The 25,255-nt window shown below is 37.6% G+C and overlaps 1 long non-coding RNA gene across 1 annotated transcript; it reads right to left on the reverse strand.

Moving 5' to 3' along the window:
• Positions 1-12,984: 12,984 nt before the first annotated feature.
• On the reverse strand, positions 12,985-24,944 carry LOC125344058. The gene is made up of 4 exons (XR_007209405.1): positions 24,833-24,944; positions 21,885-21,887; positions 17,851-17,855; positions 12,985-12,996 (listed from the first exon to the last, which is right to left on the reverse strand). It is a non-coding gene; the product is annotated as an uncharacterized LOC125344058 (long non-coding RNA).
• Positions 24,945-25,255: the final 311 nt, after the last annotated feature.

Below are 25,255 nucleotides of genomic sequence, written 5' to 3' on the forward strand. Positions count from 1 at the left end.
TTAGTGGCTGCAGATTACTGAAATCCTGAGCAATGGAATTTATGCTGCATAAGGAGGTAAATCATAAGTAATGAAAGGAAGGGCTAAAATGGGAAAATGTATAGAGACCAACAGATGAATTCTTTATGATATTGAGGTATAATAAAAGAAAAAAATGTGGTTGAGCAATCAAACTGGAAAGGCAGGAAACTGGTTAGAAAGGGAAAGTTTGACTTAATTATGTGTTTGAACAGTTGTAAATGATAGTGAAGTTCAAGACATAATTGTGGAAATGACTGCCTCTAATGAAGTGGGCAATGAATTATTGGGGTTGACTATAGAACTGATATGTCTCTGTATCCTTAAATGGATGATCCATATAAATATGAGAGTCAGCCAGGATGAAGTAAAAGATTAAGACAAAAATAACTTTAAAAATCTTTGAATCTGACCAAGCACTAATGTCTCACACTTGTAATCTGAGATCTGAGGATTAAGGTCTGAAGCCACCACAGGTAGAAAAATGTAAGAGATTTTATCTCCAATTAAATAACCCAAATGCAGTAGAGAGGCATTGCTCAAGTGATAGAGTTCCAGATATGAGCGAAAAAATAAACAACAGGTGCACAAGGACCCTGTAATCTGGTACTGGCGCTGGTGCACGTACACACACGCACACGCACACACACACACACACACAATCTATGAGCCTTATAGCAGCTGTTTAGAGAATGAAAGAGAATGACAGAAATTGGAGATGATAGTGATGTAAAAGAAAAAGTGATGTAAGGGATTGGCATAATTAATAATCAAACAAAAATATGTTGACGATGTTTTTGTTTGGTTTAATTAAAAGAAGCTGGAAGTCCTGACTGAAAGTGGAAGTGGAGAGCAAGGAGTATAACTCTCGCAACTCTATATTGAGAGGTGAGAGGAAAGCAACAGCACTTTGTAGGACCACAACAGTGATTCCAGGGAACATCTAGGATTTAGTTGAGATAAAAGAAATGATTGTGATGCTTGCTTGCATGTATTCTCAATAGCTTGCTAAATACAAGGCAAGGAACATTTATAGAGTAATTAGTAAAAAGGATTTTAGAAGTGGAAGTAGTTAATTCAGTCACAAACCACCTTTATGTTTTGGGTGAGTTGTATGAGATGAGCAGGGCACTGGTAGCTCATACCTGTAATCCTAGCTACTCAGGGCGCTGAGATCTGAGGATCACAGTTCAAAGCCAGCTCAGGTAGGAAAGTCCGTGAGACTCTTATCTCCAATTAAACACCAGAAAACTGAAAGTGGTGCTGTGGCTCAAGTAGTAGAGCTGAAGAGCTAAGGAACCGTGCCCAGAACCAGAGTTCAAGCCACATGACCAATTATAAAAACAAGATGAGATGGGCTGTCTGGCTGTATAATTTGGGTGTCAGAAGCTTTATTTATTTAATAAGTAAATGAGAGAAATAGTGCCTGTTTTGATACTGTATTTTTGTGTGTATTATTATTCTGTAAGTAAAACATTTGTATTATAAACTAATCAAATCTATTGAGAGATTAAAAACACACTAGCACAAGTTATGAATGTTTGTGTTTCTTCTCCCACACTCCTTTAGTATATTAAAATCCTAATCTGTGTACTATGTGATATTTTATGGAGGTAGAATCATTGAAAAATAATTCATGTATACTAGCATTCACACTTGTAATCCTGGCTATTTGGAAGGCTGATCCATGATTTGATGCAAGCACTGAGAAGAAAAGTTCATGAGATCCGTTCATTGCCTATAGCTTGGTTCAATGGCACACACCACTCATCATAAGCTGTGTGGCAGGCTGAGACCAGGAGGGTCAAAATTCCAGGCAATCCTGGGCAGAAAACTCTGGAAGACTCAATCTCAAAAGAAAGGAGTGGGATATGGTAATGAACATCCGGAAATCTAGCTAGGACAGGAGGACTAAAGTAGTAGAACTTGGTCCAGGCAGAAAGCATGACACTATCTCAAAAATAACTAGAAGGCTGGGAATATGGCCTACTGGCAAGAGTGCTTGCCTAGCATACATGAAGCCCTGGGTTCGATTCCTCAGTACCACATATATACAAAATGTCCAGAAGTGGCGCTGTGGCTCAGGTGACAGAGTGCTAGCCTTGAGCAAAAAGAAGCCAGGATAGTGCTCAGGCCATGAGTTTAAGGTCCAGGACTGGCAAAAAATAAAATAAATAAATAACTAGAGCAAAAAAAAAAATCCAAAACAAGGCCTAGTCATTGGAGCAAGACATCCTACATGGCAAGCATGAGCCCTTCAGTTCAAACTCCAGTACCATTGGAAAAGAAAAAGTAGCCACTATCTCGATCCTTGGCCCTTAGCACAACTGATTTCATTTCTAGAAGTCATACACTGTCATGGATTGGAAAAGCCACCACTTTTCAGTTTTTAGGAATTTCTATTCTGGCCAGTGTGCCTAGCATATAATTTGCTTTGATTGATGGCATCAGCTGCTGCTTTGGGCTTTCATGTCTATTTCTTTCCTCAAACAGGAAAATCTTAAGAGTTTGGGGCAAATAATTCAGTACAGCAGAAGCATAGCCTTCCTGCTAGTCCTAGTCTCAAATCAGACCCCATTTCTAATAACTGGGCCTGAGAAACTACTGCCTTGACTTACTTCTTCCTACAGTAAATCTTTATGTGCTTTTCGTCTAAGAACTGTAGTTTAGAGTCCAGTGTCTAAAACAATTGTTTAAGTTGATTTTGACCTTCACACCCAGTACCTTAATTTTTCTTGAATCCATTTTGGTTTATCTTTTCTATTGATTGCTATATTCTGTTTTCCAAAGCTCATATGCTCATAATATTAGTAGACATCCTGCTATTTATATAGCATGCTTTTATTAAAAACATTGCTTTTAAGTAAGATTTGTATGAAAATGCCTATGACCAGAGGCCACCCTATGCTTAGGGTGAAATGTCTCATCACACTTCCAACTCATTTTTATCACAACAGTGATACTTTGGGATATAGGAAAAGTCTGACCACCCAGTTCAAGTTTACATATGGAACACCTTATTATGTAACAGCACTTAAGAAAAACATTTTAATATAATAAGACAAGGATAATATGTAAGACAAGGATAAGCAAACTCTATTGTTGATGTTATATTTAAAGTTCTAGGTGAATTCCCTTTGGCGTATGCCACGTGGCTACTGTATATGTTTTTGGTTCACTGGGCATTGTATATATGCCTACCTGATCTAGGGAAGGGAAAGAAAAACGAGGGTGTAAGATATCACAAGAAATGTACTCACTGTCCTATTATGTAACTGTACCTCTTTTGCACAACACCCTGTCAACAAAATTTAATTAATAAATAAAAATAAATAAAAGGGTAAAAAAGAAAAACATTCTAATTTTATTTGATAAATTTGTAAAGTATGTTTTTATTTTTGTCCATTCTAACTCCATCTGATTCATGTAACAAGGTGTTACTCTCTACTCAGTGCCTTCAAGGTACAGCTGAAATGACACAAATTCAAAGAGAAAGAAGAGTCAATTCTCAGGTTTTGAGTTTCAAAATAGACTTCAAAATGAGATTTGAAGTTCATAGGAGAGAGAGCAAGTTACCAGAATAGGTTTTAGAATCTCAAATGTCTGGCCATTGATTTGAAAAGAGAAATGTCTGGAAAAATCAGACCAATCGAATTTGTCTCTACATAAAAAGGTAGGCAAACCAAAAATACAACGAATTTACTCTGAAATAAATGAGGAAAAATTGTCCTACAATTTCATGGCTTAACATAAAATGCACAATGATAGGACAAAACAAAGGGTTAAGTTAAAAATCAATATAATTTATAAAATAATGCTCTTTCCTTACTCCTAAGCTGCATACTCAGAAATTACTGAACTTGATATTTGTCCAAGTGATAATGTATACATACATACACATATATTTATCTATACCATTTGTATATACCATATATACCATTCAAAATATAACTCTTCAGTTAACAAGCCCACAAATAATATTCAATTCTGTACTGAAAAAGATACATTGGACTAGTATAATTATCTTAGGCAAATGAATTCAACAACCCAGCAGTTTCCAATTTTAGTAGTGGATTTCTTTCCTTTTATAGATTAATAATATTTCTAAATTACTAATCATCAAAGCATTTCACAATAGTAAGTAAAAAAAAATCTTAAAGAAGCCCAGGGTACTGTACTCAAGCTGTTTAAGAAACAAGTATATACGTTTTTCTGAATTAGGGAAGGGAAGGGGAATATCAACATGATGACATAAAGGATAAAGGGTGAACCAATGCACAAGACAATATGTTGGAAATTAACTGTACAACTTGGGAGGTTGGGAGGAGGGAATGTGAAAGAAAAACAAGGGAGGGTGTAACAAGTATGAGAAGAAATGAACTCACAGTCTGGGAATGTGGCTTAGTGGTAGAGTGCTTATCTAGCATGCATGAAGCCCTGGGTTTGATTCCTCAGCACCACATAAACAGAAAAAGCTGGAAGTGGTGCTGTGGCTCAAGAGGTAGAGTGCTAGCCTTGAGAAAAAAGAAGCCAGGGACAGTGCTCAGGCCCTGAGTCTAAGCTCCAGGACTGGCAAAAAAAAAAGAAAGAAAGACATGAACTCACTACCTTACGTATGTAACTGTAACCCCTCTGTACATCACCTTGACAATAAAATCTAATTAAAAAATAATATTTTTTTTCTTAGTCATTTGAAATTTCACCCTTCTATAGATTTATTATCTTTTCTAATTATTAAATCATAGTTATACTTTTAAAGCTTTAAAGAATTACTGTGGAAACAACCAAGAATCTGTCCAACCGATGAAAATATTAAGAAAATGTGACATGTATACACAATGAGCTATTATTCAGCCATAAAGAAGAGTGAAATTGTGTCATTTGTAAGAAAATGGATGGCACTGAAGAATACCATGTCAAACTAAATTAAGCAACATGTGGAGGCTAGACCTAAAAGATAAACATATGCATACACAAGCATTTAAGTATGACTATATGTAATATAACATACATAATTACACATACATATATATGCATAACACATGATTGTAACCATGTGACCATTTGAGATGAGAGGAAAAGAAAGGGGAAATGAGCAAAACACTTTTCCTCTCCGTGTGTGAAGATGGCATAAGTACATTAAGAGGATGGGGAAAGTGAAAGTTAGAAGTCTGTTTAAAGTACTGCATAAGTGAAGTACCATGGTGAAACCCTTTTGAATAGTTAGCGTATAGTTCTAAAAAATGAGTGATAGGAATAAAAAACAGATCGGGTACGTATAGTATGGGGGAGGGAAGAGAGACAGAGTGAAGAAGGGAAAATATGGTCAAAATGCTTTATTTACATGTGTGGAAATGGAATGACAAAGCTTGTTGACATTGGTTTAGGAAGGAGCAAGGACATGTCAGAGTGATGGAAGGGTTGAGCCTGATTGAGGTACATTGTAGTGCATATACAGACATATACGGACAAAGTGAGGACCCCTTGTACATGAATTGATGTTAATAAAAATGTAGGGGGAGAACAAAAACCAAATAAAAACCATATCAACTGAGCCAAGAGTTTTCAAATAAATAAGTATAAGTCATCACTAAATACATGAAAAAATATTCAAGTATCCTTAGATATCAGGAAAGTGAATATTAAACTACCTTGAGATTCACCTCATGCTAGTCAGAATGGCTTTTAATACATTTTCAAAAAATAGCAACAAATGCTGGTGAGGCTGCAGGGGAAAAGGAACTCTTTGTTCACTGCTGCTCAGAATGCTAATTTGTACAGAGCAATATGGATGTTCCTCAGAAGTTAAAAATTGAATTCCCATATGATCCAGCCATATCTTTTCTGGGTATATACTCAAATAATCAGTAAGTTTACTATAGAAATATGTGTATACCCATGATTTTCACAGTACTAATCACAATAGTGAAGTTATAGAATCATCTTAGGTATCAATGAATAGATGAATGGATAAAGAAAATGTAGGATGGCTAGTAGCTAGTTACGTATGTAGACAGATAGATCCTCAATTAAGATTTACCATTAAAATAATTAAAAAATTATGTTATTTGCTAGAAAATGGATGGTGCAAGAGATCATCTAATTAAGTGAAATAAGCCACACTTACACAATTACTGTATGTTTTCTCTTATTTGTGGAAGCTAGGGGAAATCAAACCAAAACAAAGAAACAACAGCAAAACAAAGTCATGAAAAGAAAATGGAAGACTAATAGGGAGGTGGAATGAGAAGGGAAAAGGGGATGGTTAAAAGGAGATAAAGATTTAGTAAAAAGGGGTAATATGGTCAAAATACATTATGCATGTAGGGAAATATAGTGATGAAACTTCTTATTATGTAGCAATTAATATACACAAAAAAATGACAAACTAGGCCACATATGCTTTCTGTCCTTTTCTTTGGTAGCTGGTCAGGAAACTGAAGTTTCCAAGTTTCCACACATCCTGAGTCCTACCTAGTAAGTCTCATTCCCCTTTGTTTAGTTCTCCTAGGTTGTTTACAGTTTACTTATCTACCTTGGCACCACGATGTATGTCCAACTTTTGCTTTGCTATCTTTGGGTTTTTAGCGAGATCTACATTTTTTATAAAGCAAATGTATATAAGAAAAGTGTCTAAATTCTCTCTTTCCTCTCGCTTTCTCCCTCTTTGTTTTATTGTGGTACTATTAAACTGAGGGACTTGTGCTTGCTTAGGCAAGTGTTATACCAGTTGAATTGTATTCCTGGCCCTTTTCCTTTTTTAATGATATTTGTACCTCACAGAATTATCCTGAGGATATGAGAATTTCTATATCATAGATATGATATAATATGAATTGTTCACATTGCTGTTATTGCCATTAGCTGGTCTTCTTAGTTCAAAAGTAATGAATTTCTCATATTTTTGGCTTGTACTTAGTGTTCCTGGAGGCTTTAATTTCTTAACCCATTATGAGGTAGACATCTCATTCAGTGGTTTTTAAAGTGTAGTCAGGAAGTGGTGCTGTGGCTCAAGTGGTAGAGCTCTCGCCTTTAGCATAAAGAAGCTCAAGGACAATGCCCAGGCCCTGAGTTTAAGCCCCACTACTTATAAAGTTTAGTCAATTGGTTAGTGGTACAAGAATTCACTTAGATACTTGTAAAGAAGCAGCAGCAGCAGCAAGAAAATTTCTGTATATATATACATATATATATAGTCTTTCTAGAACAAAAAAAATCATCTGAATTTAAAATGAGTTCACTATTATTCTTCATACTTCTATGACTGATTATGACAAGAAATCTTTTAATCAAATTCATAGTCATACATATTTACTTAACCGCTACAACTTTATTCAACAATACTCATGATGTGATGCACTGTTAATTCCTGTTATATTTAATTCTAATTAATTAACTTAAAGGAAAAACCTTAATCGGTTGTGAGTGATTAAGATGATTTCATGATCTGCGAATAAGTTAACGATGATTTGAAAAAATACTAGACCAGATAATTTTTATGAAAAGTAAGATTTCAAAATAAATGACATTGGCAAAAAATAGTGTAGGTGTTTGAGATGATTCTATTACCTCAGCATGCCTGATTATGCTTTACTAATGCCCTGTAAGAAAATGGTATGAACATATTCGAATTGGATCAGAAAAGACAGATCTCATTAAAGAAAATATACAAGATGAAAATATTCAGATCCATCTACAAAATAATCTTTGAGAATCTACTGCAAATTTTGTGCTTAATCAAACCTCATATTTAACTATGAATACATAAAATATTCACAACTATAAAACATACTTCTTTAGATTGGCAATCACTCCTATTAAATTCAAAGTAATTTCTGAATTTTCTCTGAGATAATTATAAAGCCTTTAGCTAAAGAATTTCAAGGAGTCCAAAGGTGAAGGAGGCAACACTATGGGAAAAGCAATAATGATTTGGAAATCATTAGACCTAAATTTTAGTTGTAAATCTGTCACTGACTTTCTAAGATTTTTCTATATACAAAATGAAGGCTTCAAGAATTACATATTTAATACTGCTTTAATTGTAACATTCTTGAACTTATATTCTATGACTTTATGTTCTGTAGCATTAGAGACAGATAAAATGTTCTGCAAAAGCTGGAATAGAGAACGTGAAGAGTCATATAAGCAGTGAAGAATAGATTGTTTGAAGACATTACAAAGAAATATTTGCTTATATCTACATTATTTGTGCGAGTATGTACTCTCTCCTTTTAGATATCATTTAAATAATTAATGTGTCTTTCATTCTGATTTGCCATTGTTCCTTACATACCTGAACTAGAAAAAGAAAAGTAAAGAAAACTCAATGTCGTTAGGTCTGACTATTTTTTTTTATTATCCCAGAAACATTAGGTTCATTTAGGTGGACATCTTATTTGTCAGAAGTTCTGAGGAGAAAAGAAGTTTCTAATATACACATATCATATAGCCTATCAGATTTTGTTTTTTAATTTCCCAAAATTCAATTTCTACCTTGTTGCTTCGGATTGTAGAAATGGCACGACAAACAAAACATGAAAGTCAATAAATAACATAAGCACTCTGACATTAAAAATGATGAAAACTTTACATGTTGAGACTAGTGCTTTCTTTATGGGGAAAAATGGAAGTCACTTGAATTAACTTTTTTTTTTTTTGCCATTCCTGGGGCTTTGTCTCAGAGCTGAAGCAGTGTCTCTGGCTTCTTTTTGCTCAAGACTAGCACTCTACCTCTTGAGCCACAGTGCCACTTCTGGCTTTTTCTGTTTATATAGTGCTGAGGAATCAAACCCAGGGCTTCCTGCATGCTAGGTGATCACTGTACAGCTAAGCCACATTCCCAGCCTTTGAATTAACTATTATTCTCAAGTTAACCTTAACAGGTTCAGGTCCTGTCATAGGATACCTATTAAACAAATAGAACAAATTAACATATAAACGGAGAACAAATCTAAGGTATGTTAGTTTTAATATGTACCCATTACTTACTGTTGTTCTTACCTCTGAGTATATTTAGAAATTGTGCCTTGGGCTGGGGATATAGCCTAGCGGCAAGAGTGCCTGCCTCGGATACACGAGGCCCTAGGTTCGATTCCCCAGCACCACATATACAGAAAACGGCCAGAAGCGGCGCTGTGGCTCAAGTGGCAGAGTGCTAGCCTTGAGCGGGAAGAAGCCAGGGACAGTGCTCAGGCCCTGAGTCCAAGGCCCAGGACTGGCAAAAAAAAAAAAAAGAAAAAAAAAAGAAATTGTGCCTTAAATTTTTTTCTATAAACTGTGGTATTCTATCCAATCCTCTTGGATTAACTGGGCACTGGTGGACTACATTTGCAATCCTAGCTACTCAGGGGGGTTGAGATCTGAGGCTCCAGGTTCAAAGCCAGCCTACTCAAGAAGGTCTGTGAGACCCTTACCTCCAATTAACCACCAGAAAACTGGAAGTGGAGCTGTGCCTCAAGTGGCAGAGTGCTAGCCACGAGCAAAGAAGCTCAGAGACATGGCCCAGGTCCTGAGTTCAAGCCACACAACTGACAAAAAATAGGCTTTGTTGTTATATAATTACATAGCATGCAATTCACTCATTTAGAGCATTCAAATCAAAGTTATAGTAGATTTACACATTTGTAAATAATTACATGACTATGAGGGATGTAGAGATCAAATGAAGCAGTTTTAAGAACATTGATTAGTTTTAGGGAATTTTATCACCCATAAGGGAAACCCTATTCTCCTTTTCCACCACCTGTCATCCTCCTATTTACTCCAACTTTAAAAATCTACAAGTTTTCTGTCATTGGATTTGTCTTTTCAGGATGTTTCGCATAAATAGAATCATGCACTATATTCTCTTTATTGGCTGGCTTCTTTGAACTCACATATAGTGCTGTGAAGGTTCCTCCATACACTAGTAGATATTAACACTATATTTCTATTTTTAATAATATCTTGTTGTATGGCCATGTGACATTTTAGTTAGTGCACTATTATTTGGGATGTTTTTCACTGTTAGCTGTTGTAAATAATGTTGCTATGAATACTTTTTAAAATCTGAATAGTCTGGTATATTTGATGCTACTGTCTATATTCCTAAGAACTTCTAGTTTTAGGTTGTTACAGGTCTGTTATATAATAGTAGAGATATCAACAGTTCCTGACATATAAAGGTTTGAAATAGATATTTTTTTTTACTTTACAGTGGTATAAAAGTCATATGCATAGAGAAGAAATTCCCAATTTTAAGTTTGAATGATATTTTTATAATGCACTGTGATTCTAAGCTATGATGTCTGAAAGGTTAGATGTAGCCTGTATATGTAAAAAAATGGTTAGTATTTATTATTGTTCAGTAGTCAAACTCCTGAGCACCCCTATATACACCAGAGACTAAGAGAATTCAGCTCCATCTTTCATTCTTCTATTTCTGGCTGCTTATTGTTGACATTTTGTTTTTATATTGTACTTACCATTGCTAAATATTTTCCTGATCCATTCATCTACGGAGGGGCATCTGGTTGGTTCCAGATTCTCGCTATGACAAATTGCGCTGCAATGAACATTGTTGTGCTGCTGGCTTTACTGTGATTTTGTTTGTGGTTTTTTGGATAAATACCCAAAACTGGGGTTGCTGGGTCATAGGGGAGTTCTACATTTAGCCTTCTGAGGAATCTTCATACTGCTTGCCAGAGTGGCTAAACCAGTTTACATTCCCACCAACAATGAAGTAGGGTTCCCTTTTGTCAACATCCCTTCCAACAACTGTTATTGTTAGTTTTCTTGATATATGACATTCTTACTGGGGTGAGATGGAATCTCAATGTTGTTTTGATTTGCATTTCTTTTATGGCCAGTGATGTAGAGCACTTTTTCATATGTCTCTTGACCATTCTCATTTCCTCATCAGAGAAGTCTCTTTGTAGGTCTTTAGCCCACTTGATGAGTGGGCTATTAGTTCTTTGCGGTTTTGCTTTGGAGGAAGGTAATTTTTTTGGTTCTCCATATATTTTATATATGAGGCCTTTGTCCGTTGAATGGCCGGTAAAGATTTTGTCCCAGTCTGTGGGCTTTCTGTTTATCTTGCAAGCTATGTCCTTTGCCTTGCAGAAGCTCTGCAGTTTGATGCAGTCCCATTTGTCCAACCTTTCTTTGATTTGTAGCCTTTCAGGGTCTTTGTTAAGGAAGTTCTGTCCTGTGCCAAGGAGCCCAAGTGTTTCTCCTACTTCTTCCTTTAGTGTTTTCAGGGTGTCTGTTTTGATTTCGAGGTCTTTAATCCATTTGGAATTGATTTTGGTGCAGGATGATATATAAGGATCTAGTTTTATTTTGTTGCATGAGTTGAGCCAGTTTTTCCAGCACAATTTGTTAAAGAGGCTATCTTTTTTCCAAACTATTGTTTTAGCCCCTTAATCAAAGACTAAGTAGGTGTAGTTCTGTGGGTTCATTTCTGGGTCTTCAATTCTGTTCAATTGGTCTTCAGGCCTGTTCCGGTGCCAATACCAAGCTGTTTTTATTACTATAGCTTTATAATACAACTTGAAGTTGGGTATTGTAATTCCTCCAGCACTGTTCTTTCTGCTTAGGATTTTTTTTTGCTATTCTAGGTCTTTAATTGTTCCATATGAATTTCTGGATTGCTTCCTCTATTTCATCAAAAAATGGCATTGGGATACTAATGGGTATTGCATTGAATTTGTAGATAGCCTTTGGCAATATTGCCATTTTGATTATATTAATCCTCCCAATGCAGGAGCATGGGAGGTTTTTCCAATTCCTTAGTTCTGACTTAATTTCCTTTTTCAAGGTTTTAAAGTTCTCCTCAAAGAGGTCTTTCACATCTTTGGTTAAGGTTATTCCTAGGTATTTTATGTTTTGGGGGGCTATTGCAAAGGGCGTTGCTTTCCTGATATCAGCCTTGGTCTTTGGGTCATTAGCATAGAGAAAGGCCGTTGATTTTTGAAGGTTTATTTTATATTATGCAACTTTGCCAAAGTTTTGGATCAGCTCTAGTAGCTTGGGGGTAGAGTCTATGGGATTCTTTAGGTATAGGATCATGTCATCTGCGAAGAGAGAGAGTTTAACTTCATCTTTACCTACTTGGATCCCATTTATATTTTCTTCTTGCCTGATTGCTCTGGCTAGGAATTCTAGTACTATGTTGAAGAGCAGGGGAGAGAGTGGACATCCCTGCCTTGTTCCTGATTTTAAAGGGAATGGCTTTAGTTTTTCACCATTTAGAGTTATGCTTGCTGTTGGTTTGTCATAAACTGCCTTGTTTATATTCAGGATTGTTCCCTGGATTCCCAGTTTTTCCAGGGTTTTTAGCATAAATGGGTGATGGATTTTATCAAACGCTTTTTCTGCATCCAGAGATAAAACCATGTGGTTCTTTAGCTTGCTCCGGTTGATGTGGTGGATTACATTAATTGACTTGCGTATATTAAACCCACTTTGCAGCCCTGGGATGAATCCAGTTTGATCGTGGTGTATGATTTTTTTGATGACCTGTTGAAGTCAATTGGCCAGAATTTTGTTGAGAATTTTTGCGTCTATGTTCATCAGGGCGATCGGTCTATAGTCCTCTTTCCATGATGAGTCCCTGCCTGGTTTTGGGATGAGGGTTATACTGGCTTCATAGAATGAGTCTGGAAGTGAACGTTCTCTTTCAATTTCATTGAAGAGTTTGAAAATATTGTTGTAAGTTCTGTTTTGAAGGTCTTGTAGAATTCTGCATTGAATCCGTCTGGACCTGGGCTTTTCTTGGATGGGAGACCATTTATTGCCATTTCTATTTCAATACTGGGTATGGGTCTGTTTAGGAGGATTAAATCTTCATGGTTCAGTTTGGGGATATGAATTTTTTCTAGGAAATCATCCATTTCTTCCAAGTTCTCGAATTTGTTGGCATAAAGGTTTGCAAAATAGTCCTTTACTCTGTTCTGAATTTCGGTTATTTCTGTGGTGATGTTACCTGTTTTATCTCTTATCTTGTTTATTTGAGTGTGCTGCCTTTGTTTTTTGGTCAGGTTTGCCAGGGGTCTGTCTATCTTGTTGATTTTTTCAAAGAACCAACTCTTTGTTTTGTTGATTCTTTCAATGGATTTTTCGTCTCTGATTGATTTTATTCTGATTTGATTTTAATAATTTGCTTCCGTCTATTGATTTGGGGTTTGGCTTGTTGTTCTCTCTCAAGGAAATTAAGGTGCTTCCTTAAATTATTGAGTTGCTGTTTCTCCAGTTTGTTGATGTATGCACTCAGAGATATAAATTTTCCTCTGAGTACTGCCTTTGCTGTGTCCCAAAAGAGCTGGTACTTTGTGTCTTCAACTTGGTTGAATTTCATAAACATTTGAATTTCCGTTTTAATTTCTTCAATGACCCTCTGATGGTTCAGCAGTGTGTTGTTTAGTCTCCATGAATTGTAGCAATTTCTGTGGTGGCTGTTTGAGTTGAGCTCTAATTTTATTCCATTGTGGTCTGAGAGAATGCAAGGAATGGTTTTGATACTTCTGAATTTGTACAAATTTTCTTTGTGCCCTAAGATGTGATCTATTTTGGAGAATGTTCCATGTGCTGCTGAAAAGAATGTGTATTCTGTTTTGCTGGGTGGAATATTCTGTAGATGTCGGTTAAGTCTAGTTGGTCTATGCAATTGTTTAGTTCTGTGGTTTCTTTGTTCAGTTTTTGGCGTGTTGATCTGTCCAGAGGTGATAGTGGAGTGTTAAAGTCCCCAACTATCAATGTGTTTGTGTCTATGAGTGTTTTTAGAACCAGTAGTGTTTGTTTGATGAAGTTGAGTGCTCCTGCATTTTGTGTGTATATATTTAGAATGGTTATATCTTCCTGTAGGAGAGATCCTTTTACTAGTATGTAGTAACCTTCTTTGTCACTTCTTACCTTTTTTAATTTGAAGTCAATTTTGTCTGATACTAGGATTGCAACTCCAGCCTGCTTATGGGGGCCATTTGATTGATAGATTTGTTTCCAGCTTTTCACTTTTAGAAGATGTTTACTTTTGCTGGATGGAAGTGTCTCTTGGAGGCAGCAGAAAGATGGATCTTGATTTTTGATCCAACTTATGAGCCTATGTCGTTTGATTGGAGAATTAAGTCCATCAATGTTGACAGGATTGAGAGAAGATCGTTTGTTCCTTTCATTATCACTGTCTTGTTTAAAGCTGTGTCTTCCCATTTCTTGATCTGATGTTTACTATTTAGGGTTCATTTCTCTGTCTGTATTGGGATCTTTGTTATTTTCCCTGTATAGTACATCTTTAAGGATTTTGTGTAAAGCTGGTTTGGTGGAAATATATTGTTTCAGTTTTTCCTTATTGTGGAAGACTTTTATTTGACCTTCGGCTATGAAGGAGAGTTTGGCTGGGTACAGAATTCTTGGTGGTAGTTATTTTTATTTAGAGTTTGATATACTTCATTCCAGGCTCTCCTTGCTTTCATGGTCTCTGCTGAGAAGTCTGGGGTAATTCTGATTGCTTTTCCTTTATATGTGATTGTTTTCTTTGCCCTAACAGCTTTGAGTATTTTTTCCTTGCACTCTGCTGAAGCTGTTTTGATCACAGTGTGTCGGTGGGATGTCCTATTCTGGTCTGGTTGGTTTGGGGTTCTAAATGCTTCTTGTATCTGTATAGGCCTTTCCTTCTGGATATTTGGGAAGTTCTCAGCTAATATTCTGTTAAATAGGTTGCCTATCCCATTAACCTCTTTCTCCAAGTTTTCCTCAATACCTATTATCCTTAAATTGGGCTTTCTGATCGTGTCTTGAATCTCCTGTAGTGATCTGTTTTGTTGATTGGACTGGATTTGTATTGATTTTTGATCTTTCTCCATAGAGTCTAAGGAATCTTCAGCTACTGAAATTCGATCCTCTGCTTCAGTAGGCTAGTTACTTGATTTCAAATCTCTTTTGCTTCTGACTGGTCTTTCCTGATGATTTCCATGTCATTTCTTAGGTCTTATATGGACTTCTTTACTTCATTAACTTCATTACTTTGGTTTTGAGAGAACAACCCTTAAAATTTTTTGTGAGCCAGACATGAGGGTTTACAATATAGTGTTCAAAACCACTTCTTTTACCTGGTAAATGACCTAATGAATATTTATTTATCTGACCCATTACCAGAGTCTCCAAAATGGAAAACTTTTTTATAGTTGTAGACAATCCCTTGGTGTCTGTTGAGCTCTCTGACATTTTTTCCCTCAGCGCTCACTCTGACTCCATGAGTTCAGATTTGTTGGTGTCATAGGGAGAACCTATCGTAGACTAGCCTCTAATTCTTCCAATGAAAGGCAGACATTCAACATGCCACTATAATAAAAAAAATTTCAAGACACTCTGTCAGCGAGATAATCATCTATCCCTGGGTATCTTGTGGCTAGAATTAAGAGTCAGGAAAAAAAGAGAGAAAAATGGAGTATGTGGCAAGTAGCCATGTATGTAACAGAACAGGCAAATAGGCAAGAAATTTTATTTCAAAGAAGTAACAGGAAACACGAAGAAACCCAGTCTTCTAGGTGGGAATAAATGTTGCTAAATTGTTTTCATACTTCTTGTCGTGGGGCTTGAACTCAAGGCCTGGGTTCTGTTCCTGAGTTTTTTTACACTCAAGGTTAGCATCCTATCACTTTGAGCTACAGCTATATTTCCTGTTTTCTGGTAGTTAATTGGAGATACGAGTCTCGTGGACTTTCCTGACTGGGCTGGCTTTGAACTGCGATCCTCAGATCTCAGCCTCTTCAGTAGCTAGCATTATATGTATGAGCCATGGTCACAGCTGCTAAGTTCTTATCTCTTGTCAACAGCTTGACAAGATTGTAAAGTGTACCATGGGTGAGCCCTGCTTTTTATATGGAAAGTATTCAAAATAGATGCCAAGGCAACTTAAAGTTACAAAAATTTACCATAGGTTTTTCTTACTGAGAAATTTACGGTTTTTCTTCGTGGTGATGGAATAGTTATATGCATGTATATATGTGTATATATGTATATATATAGTTTGTTGCTTAACCACTTTATCACCAATTTTATGTATATACATATTATATATATAAAATTATCTTCTTGCTGCTGTAATCACAGAACTATTATGTTTTTCCTAGAAATTTTCTGTTTATCTTGTAATTGTCCAATATATGAATGCAAATAAGCCCAGCATATTTATAAAGCAATATTAAATTAAACTCCTACCATCATTTAAAGCTGGTTGTGACTATAGTGCAAAACATCTATTTATGCAAACCAAAACTACTAAAGATTTAGTAATCCTAAAATAAAACTAAAAAAAAAGTTACTGCAATTTTAAAGCTACGGTAATAATCAGTTTCCTTAATCCCATGCATAATCCATCATGTCACAAGACTAGAACATTCTTTGTACAATATTTTATATATTATCCATTTACTGAAGCAGCTTTTCATATTTTATTTGGACTCCCAATTATATGTGCAGTATAAAGATAACTGGCCTCCCTAAAAATTTATCAACCTCAATGTCGAGAGTCTAATGAAGCTACTAATGAATGCATCACTGTTCATTTTCTTTCACTACTGTTTTTCATTTCAAGTATCCAACAATGTTCTAATGGCCTGTAGTAAATATGATGTCATGAATAAGATTGTATACCTCTGGACAATTTTCAAGTATTTTGTACAAATTTAATATTAAGTAAAATATGTTGTTAAGGGCAATATATTAAAATTGTTGAAATTAATTTAGTTTAGACCTACAAGCATGTCATTTTAAATTGTATATAAAAATGAGCATACTCATAAGAGTGCTTATTCCATTTGATTGTGGCATATTGATAAGCTTGTAAAATGTTACTAAGTCAAGAACTAATTTTAAAGAAATATCTCAATATCTTAATTTTGATATTGCCACAAACCTTACTGAAATAAAAAGATTTGTACTATCTTGGGAGTTTTCCAGCAACAGTCACAGCAAATTGAGAGATTTGTACATCAAAGTACAGTCAAACAGCTAAGGGAGTCAAAAGAGGAACCGCAAATTTGATTTTAATATAATAAGAAAAGATACACTGAAGAAAGCAGAGAGGTCTCAGTCTCACAAATTTCCTAACTTCCACACCATGGAGGGAGATGTTTTTTGTTTGAAAATATTCCAGAACCAGGCCTGCCACAGTGAAACTGAAAGTCAGACAAAGCCTACAAAATTACTCTGCACAATTTATTTACCACAGGCTAAACCCTTGGAGCTGCAAGGTAGGCAAAGGACTCCAGTTTTCTCCAGAATACCTAGAAGGAAGAGAAATATGCTGAGATAGTTGATATAGGCCATGGTAAAGATCACTGTTGATCACATTGTGATAAGACTCAGTACTAAACAGAAAACAAATGCCTTCCAGACTCAGACAAGAGCATGCAATGGACCCTGTAAACTTCTTGTTAAAGTTAATGTTCTCAAGACAGTGCTGGTGGCTCATGCCTGTAATCTTAGCTACTCAGAAGGCTGAGATCTGAGAATCACAATTCAAAGCAAGACCCATCAGGAAAGTCCACAAAACTCTTATCTCCAATAAACCACTCAGAGAAAGCTGGGAGTGCTGCTGAGGCATAAGTGGTAAAGTGCTAGCCTTGAGCACAGAGAGGCTTGGAGACAGCACCCAGACCCTGAGTTAAAACCCCAGGATGGGTAAAGTTTATGCTCTCTCTCTCTTTTGTTGCTTATTTTACCTTTTTTATTAAATACCTTTTATTTCAAAACAGAATATTGTAATAAGATAATGTGTCGAAGACGGCAGAGGAGCAGCAGAGCTCTAGCTGAGCTCCCTCCAACATCGCAGTTTTCCCACCCCAGAGAAACTTTTACTCCTAGAAAGACAGCCCAAGTAAGTTATATAACAGTACAGGGATTCTGCCCAGGAAGGAAAATTGACTTTGCTGGCCTGAAAACACAGATTTGACCTCCAGGCGGTGACCTGCTACCATGCCAGTGCCAGCGCCGGCACAGCGCCCCGCACTCCCCGCAGCTAAAGCATTCAACAGAGACCAGGCAGAAATCCTCCAGATGGCGGTGGACAGACACAGATAGCAGGCTGAGAACGGACGGGCTGAAATCACAGAGAAAGCGTGAGTACACCACGAATGACATTCTCACTCGCGCCCATAGAGCAGCTATTAGGAGGGAGCCCTTCCCCCACCTCCAGAGCTAAGTGCCATCTTTGACACTGGCATAGGGTCCAGACCAGATTGGAGCTAAAGCCCGCCTGGGGAAAGCAAGGACAAAGCAGCCATCTTTGAGAAGGGCAAGAGGGACTGTCCAGTGAGAGCCAGCTCTGCCCAGGAGAACAACCCCTGCCCAAGCGGGGGGCTTGTCCTGGTCCTCGGCTCAGCTAGAGGTGCCCGCCCGCCGGAATTTCTAAGTTAAAAGCAAAAGCAGCGAGCAGCTACTGGCGGCACGGAACAGCCAGACAGGAGAACAAACAGTTCCTGAGACAGAGAATGGTCCCGTTTAGAAGCCCAATTCCCAGCCCGAAACGGAGCTGAATTCCATACCCTGCTCTACCCAGGAGGCCGCCCCACCCAGGAGGGAGGAACCTCCCCCAGGCAAGTAACTCTCAGACGGGTAAACCAGGCCAGAGGCCCACCGCCCTGCTCAGTCCACAGGCTATTCAAAGCCAGGCATTAAAGGCACCAGCCCCACAGCAGAAAGGAGGAGCCACGGTTCCCCAGACTGTTCAAGTCCCCCATCTACAGTGGACACCCAAGTCTTACCTGCAAGCTGTGCGAACCACAGAGACCCAGGATTTCACTAACAGGGCAGGAGCATCAGAGCAGATCCAACCCCTGCAAACTGAAAGCAAGTCAAACCAGCCAAGCGGCAAAATAGATTGCAGACCATCGAAAGGAAACCAGAGACTGTAGAAAGCCCACCCAAACAACATTTTTTTTCTCAAACATTTTTTAAGCTTTCTTTTTTTCTTTTTTTATATTATTATTATTATTATTATTATTATTATTATTATTATTATGGCCAGTCCTGGGACTTGGACTCAGGGCCTGAGCACTGTCCCTGGCTTCTTTTTGCTCAAGGCTAGCACTCTGCCACTTTAGCCACAGTGCCACTTCTGGCCATTTTCTGCATATGTGGTGCTGGGGAATTGAACCCAGGGCCTCATGTATACAACGCAAGCACTCTTGCCACTAAGCCACATCTCTAGCCCCTTTATTATTTTTATATTTTCAGGTCTGAAACATCGTTGGTTGTTTTTTTTGTTTTCCATTTTTACTTGTTCTATCAAGTTTTTTATTTTTTGGGTTCTTCATATTTCTGGGTTTTTTTTTCCTTTTGATTTTTATTTTAATAATTTTCTCTGTTTTGTGCATCTGTCTTCCAGTATTTTTTTCTTTATTTCTCTCTTTGCATTCTCTTTCTTTAAAAATTACTTTCTTATGAATAACACTTCCACTCTTTACTGCTAACTCTCCATTGTCTACCATTTTAACCTTGTTCTTTCTACTGATTCTACTCTTCTCCACATTTCCACGTCACTGAAACTAAACCAAAATCATCACCCTCCCCCATACATTTTACTCTATTCTCTTTACTACCTCTAACTTTCCCTCCTAACTTACTGCCAGGACCTCCAGATTCCATTGATTCCTGGTTATTGGATAGAGGGTATCCCTGCTTAATCCGAGTGAATCAAAGGGGTTCATAGAGAAAGCCAGTCCAAAAAGAACTTAATATAAGAACAAGAATTGCTCAGAGGGTTGTAACAGTAAATAAGTAACTACTGAATACAGGGCTCAGGATTGGTTGTTATATTGAAATTGCATTCTTTAGGAACACCAAATCTAATTTTATATAGAGGTATACAAGGTATCTGTATATAATTGTGAACTTCTAAGATTTATACAAAACTGCTTGGTAAGGTCTTCTTTGGGTGTTAAATGGTGCTCACAGGGGCTTGTAGATTGGCATTCCCAATCAAAATGGGCAGAAGAAACACAGGAAAGAAGGCAAACAATGGAGTCTCATCTCCCACTCAAAACAAACAGGAAGCAGAGCAATCAATCAAAGACATAGAAGAGAACCCTCAAAATGCACTACAAAGTCTACTAATAAACATGTTAAATGAAAAGTATGAATCAATACAGCAATCCTTCCATAAAGTAATAGATGATTTCATGGACTCAACAAATAGAAAGATTAATGAAATTCAAAATCAAATGAAATGATAGCTACCCAGGTAAAAGATTTGAGAGACAGTACTCAAAACCAAATTAATGAAGTAAAGAAGTCCATGCGAGACCTAAGAGAGGACATGGAAATCATCAGGAAAGACCAGTCAGAAGGAAAGAGATTTGAAATCAAGTAGCTAGCCTACAGTCCTGACTAACTGAAGAAGAGGATCGAATCTCAGGAGCTGAAGATTCCCGAGACTCTATGGAGAAAGATCAAAAAGCAATACAAAACCAATAAAATCGACAAAACACATCACTCCAAGATCTCCAAGACACAATCAGGAAGTCCAATTTAAGGATAATAGGTATTGAGGAAAACCTGGAGAAAGAAGTTATGCAATAGGCAACCTATTTAACAGAATATTAGCTGAGAACTTCCCAAATATCCAGAAGGATAGGCCTATGCAGATACAAGAAGCATTTAGGACCCCAAACCGACCAGACCAGAACAGGACATCCCACTGACACATTGTGATCAAAACAGAATCAATAAAGTCCAAGGAAAGAATCCTCAAAGCTGTTAGGGAGAAGGAAACAATCACATATAAAGGAAAAGCAATAAGAATTTCCCCAGACTTCTCACCAGAGACCATGAAAGCAAGGAGAGCCTGGAATGAGGTATGCCAAACCCTAAATAAAAATAACTATGAACCAAGAATAGTGTACCCAGCTAAACTCTCATTCATAGCCGAAGGTCAAATAAAAGTCTTCCACAGTAAGGAAAAACTGAAACAATATATCTCCACCAAACCAGCTTTACAAAAAATCCTCAAAGATGTACTATACAGGGAAAATAATCAAGATCCCTATACACACAGAGAAATGAACCCTAAATTGTAAACCAGAATATCAGATCAAGCAATGGGAAGACACATCTTGTAACAAGATAGTGATAATGAAAGGAATAAATGATCAGATCTCAATCCTAACTCTCAACTTTAGTGGACTTAATTATCCAATCAAACGACATAGGATCATAAGTTGGATCAATAATCAAGACCCATCTTTCTGCTGCCTCCCAGAGACACATGTATCCATCAAAGGAAACAACTTCTAAAAGTGAAAGGCTGGAATCAAATCTATCAAGCAAAGGCCCCCATAAGCAGGCCGAAGTTGCAATCCTAGTATCAGACAAAATTGACTTCAAATTAAAAAAGGTAAGAAGAGACAAAAAAAGGTAACTACATACTAGTAAAGGGATCTCTCCTACAGGAAGATATAACCATCCTAAATATCTACACACCATATCCAGGAGCACCCAACTTCATCAAACAAACACTACTGACTCTAAAAACACTCATAGACCCAAACACATTGATAGTTGGAGACTTTGACACTCCACTATCACCTCTGGAGAGATCAACACGCCAAAAACTGGACAAAGAAACCACAGAACTAAACATAGACCAACAAGACTTAACCGACATCTACAGAATATTCCACCCCGCAACAACAGAATACACATTCTTTTCGGCAGCACATGGAACATTCTCCAAAATAGATCACATCTTAGGTCACAAAGAAAATCTGTACAAATTCCGAAGTTTCAAAATCATTCCCTGCATTCTCTCAGACCACAATGGAATAAAATTAGAACTCAAGTCAAATAGCCACCACAGAAAATCCTACCGTTCATGGAGACTAAACAACAGACTGCTGAACCATCAGTGGGTCATTGAAGAAATTAAAACGGAAATTCAAATGTTTATGAAATTCAACCAAGATGAGGACACAAAGTACCAGCTCCTTTGGGACACAACAAAGGCAGTACTCCGAGGAAAATTTATATCTCTGAGGGCATACACCAACAAACTGGAAAAACAGCAACTCAATAATTTAAGGAAGCACCTTAATTTCCTTGAAAAAGAACAATAAGCCAAACCCCAAGTCAATAGACTGAAGCAAATAATTAAAATCAAATCAGAATTAAATCAATTAGAGACAAAAAAAACCATCGAAAGAATCAACAAAACAAAAAGTTGGTTCTTTGAAAAAATCAACAAGATAGACAGACCCCTAGCAAACTTGACTAAAAAACGAGGCAGCACACTCAAATAAACAAGATAAGAGATGAAGCAGGTAACATTACCACAGAAACAACCAAAATTCAGAACACAGTAAAGGACTATTTTGCAAACCTTTATGCCAACAAATCAAGAACTTGGAAGAAATGGATGATTTCCCAGAAAAAATTCATATCCCCAACTCAACCATGAAGATTTAAACTTTCTAAATAGACCCATATCCAGTATTGAAATAGAAATGGCAATAAATGGTCTCCCATCCAAGAAAAGCCCAGGTCCAGACGAATTCACAGCAGAATTCTACTAGGCCTTCAAAACAGAACTCACAACAATATTTTCAAACTCTTCAATGAAATTGAAAGAGAACGTTCACTACCAGACACGTTCTATGAAGCCAGTATAACCCTCATCCCAAAACCAGGCAGGGACTCATCACAGAAAGAGGACTATAGACTGATTTCCCTGATGAACGTAGATGCAAAAATTCTTAACAAAATTATGGCCAATCGACTTCAACAGGTCATCAAAAATATCATACACCACAATCAAACTGGATTCCTCCCAGGGATGCAAAGTGGGTTTAATATACGCAAGTCAATTAATGTAATCCACCACATCAAGTGGAGCAAAGTACAGAACCTCATGGTTATGTCACTCGATGCAGAGAAAGCATTTGATAAAATCCAGCACCCATTTTGGCTAAAAGCCCTAGAAAAACTGGGATTCCAGGGAACATTCCTGAATATAATCAAGGCAGTTTATGACAAACTAACAGCAAGTATAACTCTAAATGGTGAAAAAATAGAGCCATTACCTTTAATATCAGGAACAAGGCAGGGATGTCCACTCTCTCCCCTTCTCTTCAACATAGTACTAGAATTCCTAGCCAGAGCAATTAGGCAAGAAGAAAATATAAAGGTGATCCAAATAGGAAAAAACGAAGTTAAACTTTCTCTCTTCGCAGATGACACGATTCTATACCTAAAGAACCCCATAGACTCTACTCCCATGCTACTAGTACTGATCCAAAACTTTGGCAAAGATGCAGGATATAAAATAAAGCCTCAAAAATTGTTGGGCTATATTTCCGGTAGGAGGTAAGCGTGAACGACGCGCACACAGAACACACGCCAGGAGGACAAGCTTGAAGTAGGTCTCATTTAATGTTGCACAGATCAGGAATTATATAGCCCCAGCACCCCAACCTCCTGAGTCCTCCCCGGCCAATCGTCTAGCGGGGAGTTGATGTAAGGCACTTGTGGCAGGTACCGATTGGTCCCCCAGGGGAGTGTGGGGAGCTTGGACAGCTCATGGCTGGCAAGCCATGCAGACGTGCCTGTGGGCTATGTGTTTCTACTGCTGCTCTAGCTGACTGAACCATATCTGACCAGCTCTACCCACAAAACATCAATGGCCTTTCTCTATGCTAACGACCCGAAGACCGAGGCTGAAATCAGGAAAGCAACTCCTTTTGCAATAGCCTCAAAAAACATAAAATACCTAGGAATAACCTTAACCAAAGAAGTGAAAGACCTCTACGATGAGAACTTTAAAAACATGAAAAATGAAATTAAGGCAGAACTAAGGATATGGAAAAACCTCCCATGCTCCTGGATTGGGAGGATTAATATAATCAAAATGGCAATATTGCCAAAGGCTATCTACAAATTCAATGCAATACCCATTAATATCCCAACACCATTTTTTAATGAAATAGAGGAAGCAATCCAGAAATTCATATGGAACAATAAAAGACCTAGAATAGCAAAAACAATCCTAAGCAGAAAGAACTGTGCTGGAGGAATTACAATACCCAACTTTAAGCTGTATTATAAAGCTATAATAATAAAAACAGCTTGGTATTGGCACCGGAACAGGCCTGAAGACCAATGGAACAGAATTGAAGACCCAGAAATGAACCCACAGAACTATACCTCCTTAATCTTCAATAAAGGCGCTAAAACAATAGTCTGAAAGAAAGATAACCTCTTTAGCAAATTGTGCTGGTGTTATGCCAAGTCGCGAAACAACCACCAAGAAGGCCACCGAGACTCAGACGTTCTGAAATTCAAAAGTAAGGCAAGACTTTATTCAGGCGAGCTGCTACTCGGGCCTCGTCCTACCCACCGACACAGTGGAGGTTAAGAGGAAGCCCCGAGCTGCAATTGAACAGGGCTTATAAAGGCAAAAAACAAAGTTACAGCCATCAGGTGTTCAAGCAAGCAAGGTTAGGACACAGGTACAAATCTCATTGGCTCAGGGCTCAAGGCACTCTGGGGGTAGTTAGAGTTAAGCATTCCCAGTGGTTAGAGTTCTCGACTGGCTGGGCCCTAATAAGCTTGTCCTGGGTTTGCTAACAGGGCCTGCTTATCTCAGCTTCACGTTGTAAAGTGGGGTTCACGTGGCAAAGTGGGTCCTGACTTCAAAGTCTGGTTCTTCATTTCCCCCTTTTCTCTTTGGTACCTTGGGAGGTACCTTGGCTCCATTCTGTCCATTTCAATGGCTTGCATGTCTAGGGGATGATATAGAAATAAGGCATGGGCCAATAGGGCCCAAAGTAATAACCAAAGAAACCCAACTCTGGTCCCTTGCTTTTAAAGGGGGACTGATGGGTGAAGATCATCCATCTTCTGTAGCTTCTTCAGCCTGACTGAGGGACGTTGACCTTACCTAGCCAGGAACCTATAACCTTACTTTATCAAGGGACTGCAGGATTACTTCAATCTGGAAATTAACTTTCAGCTATACAGATTTACCATTAGCTGTATAGTGTTTAGTATCCAAATGTCAACAACAAAATAATACATAAATTTCTCAGCTTTGCTCTAAGGGTCGGGTGGCTATACCCGTATTCCTGAGGAAGGCCAAAACTACCAATGCCTTCTTGCGTGGGACTTTACAGGACTCCTGCTAGTTGCTAAAATAAGGGGGTCACTCCACTTAGGAGTGAGCTGCCAAAATAACATCAACATTAGCCAGGGTAGCAAGGAAAGAAGG

Source organism: Perognathus longimembris, chromosome 28, assembly GCF_023159225.1.
Source record: "Perognathus longimembris pacificus isolate PPM17 chromosome 28, ASM2315922v1, whole genome shotgun sequence".
NCBI lineage: Eukaryota > Metazoa > Chordata > Mammalia > Rodentia > Heteromyidae > Perognathus > Perognathus longimembris.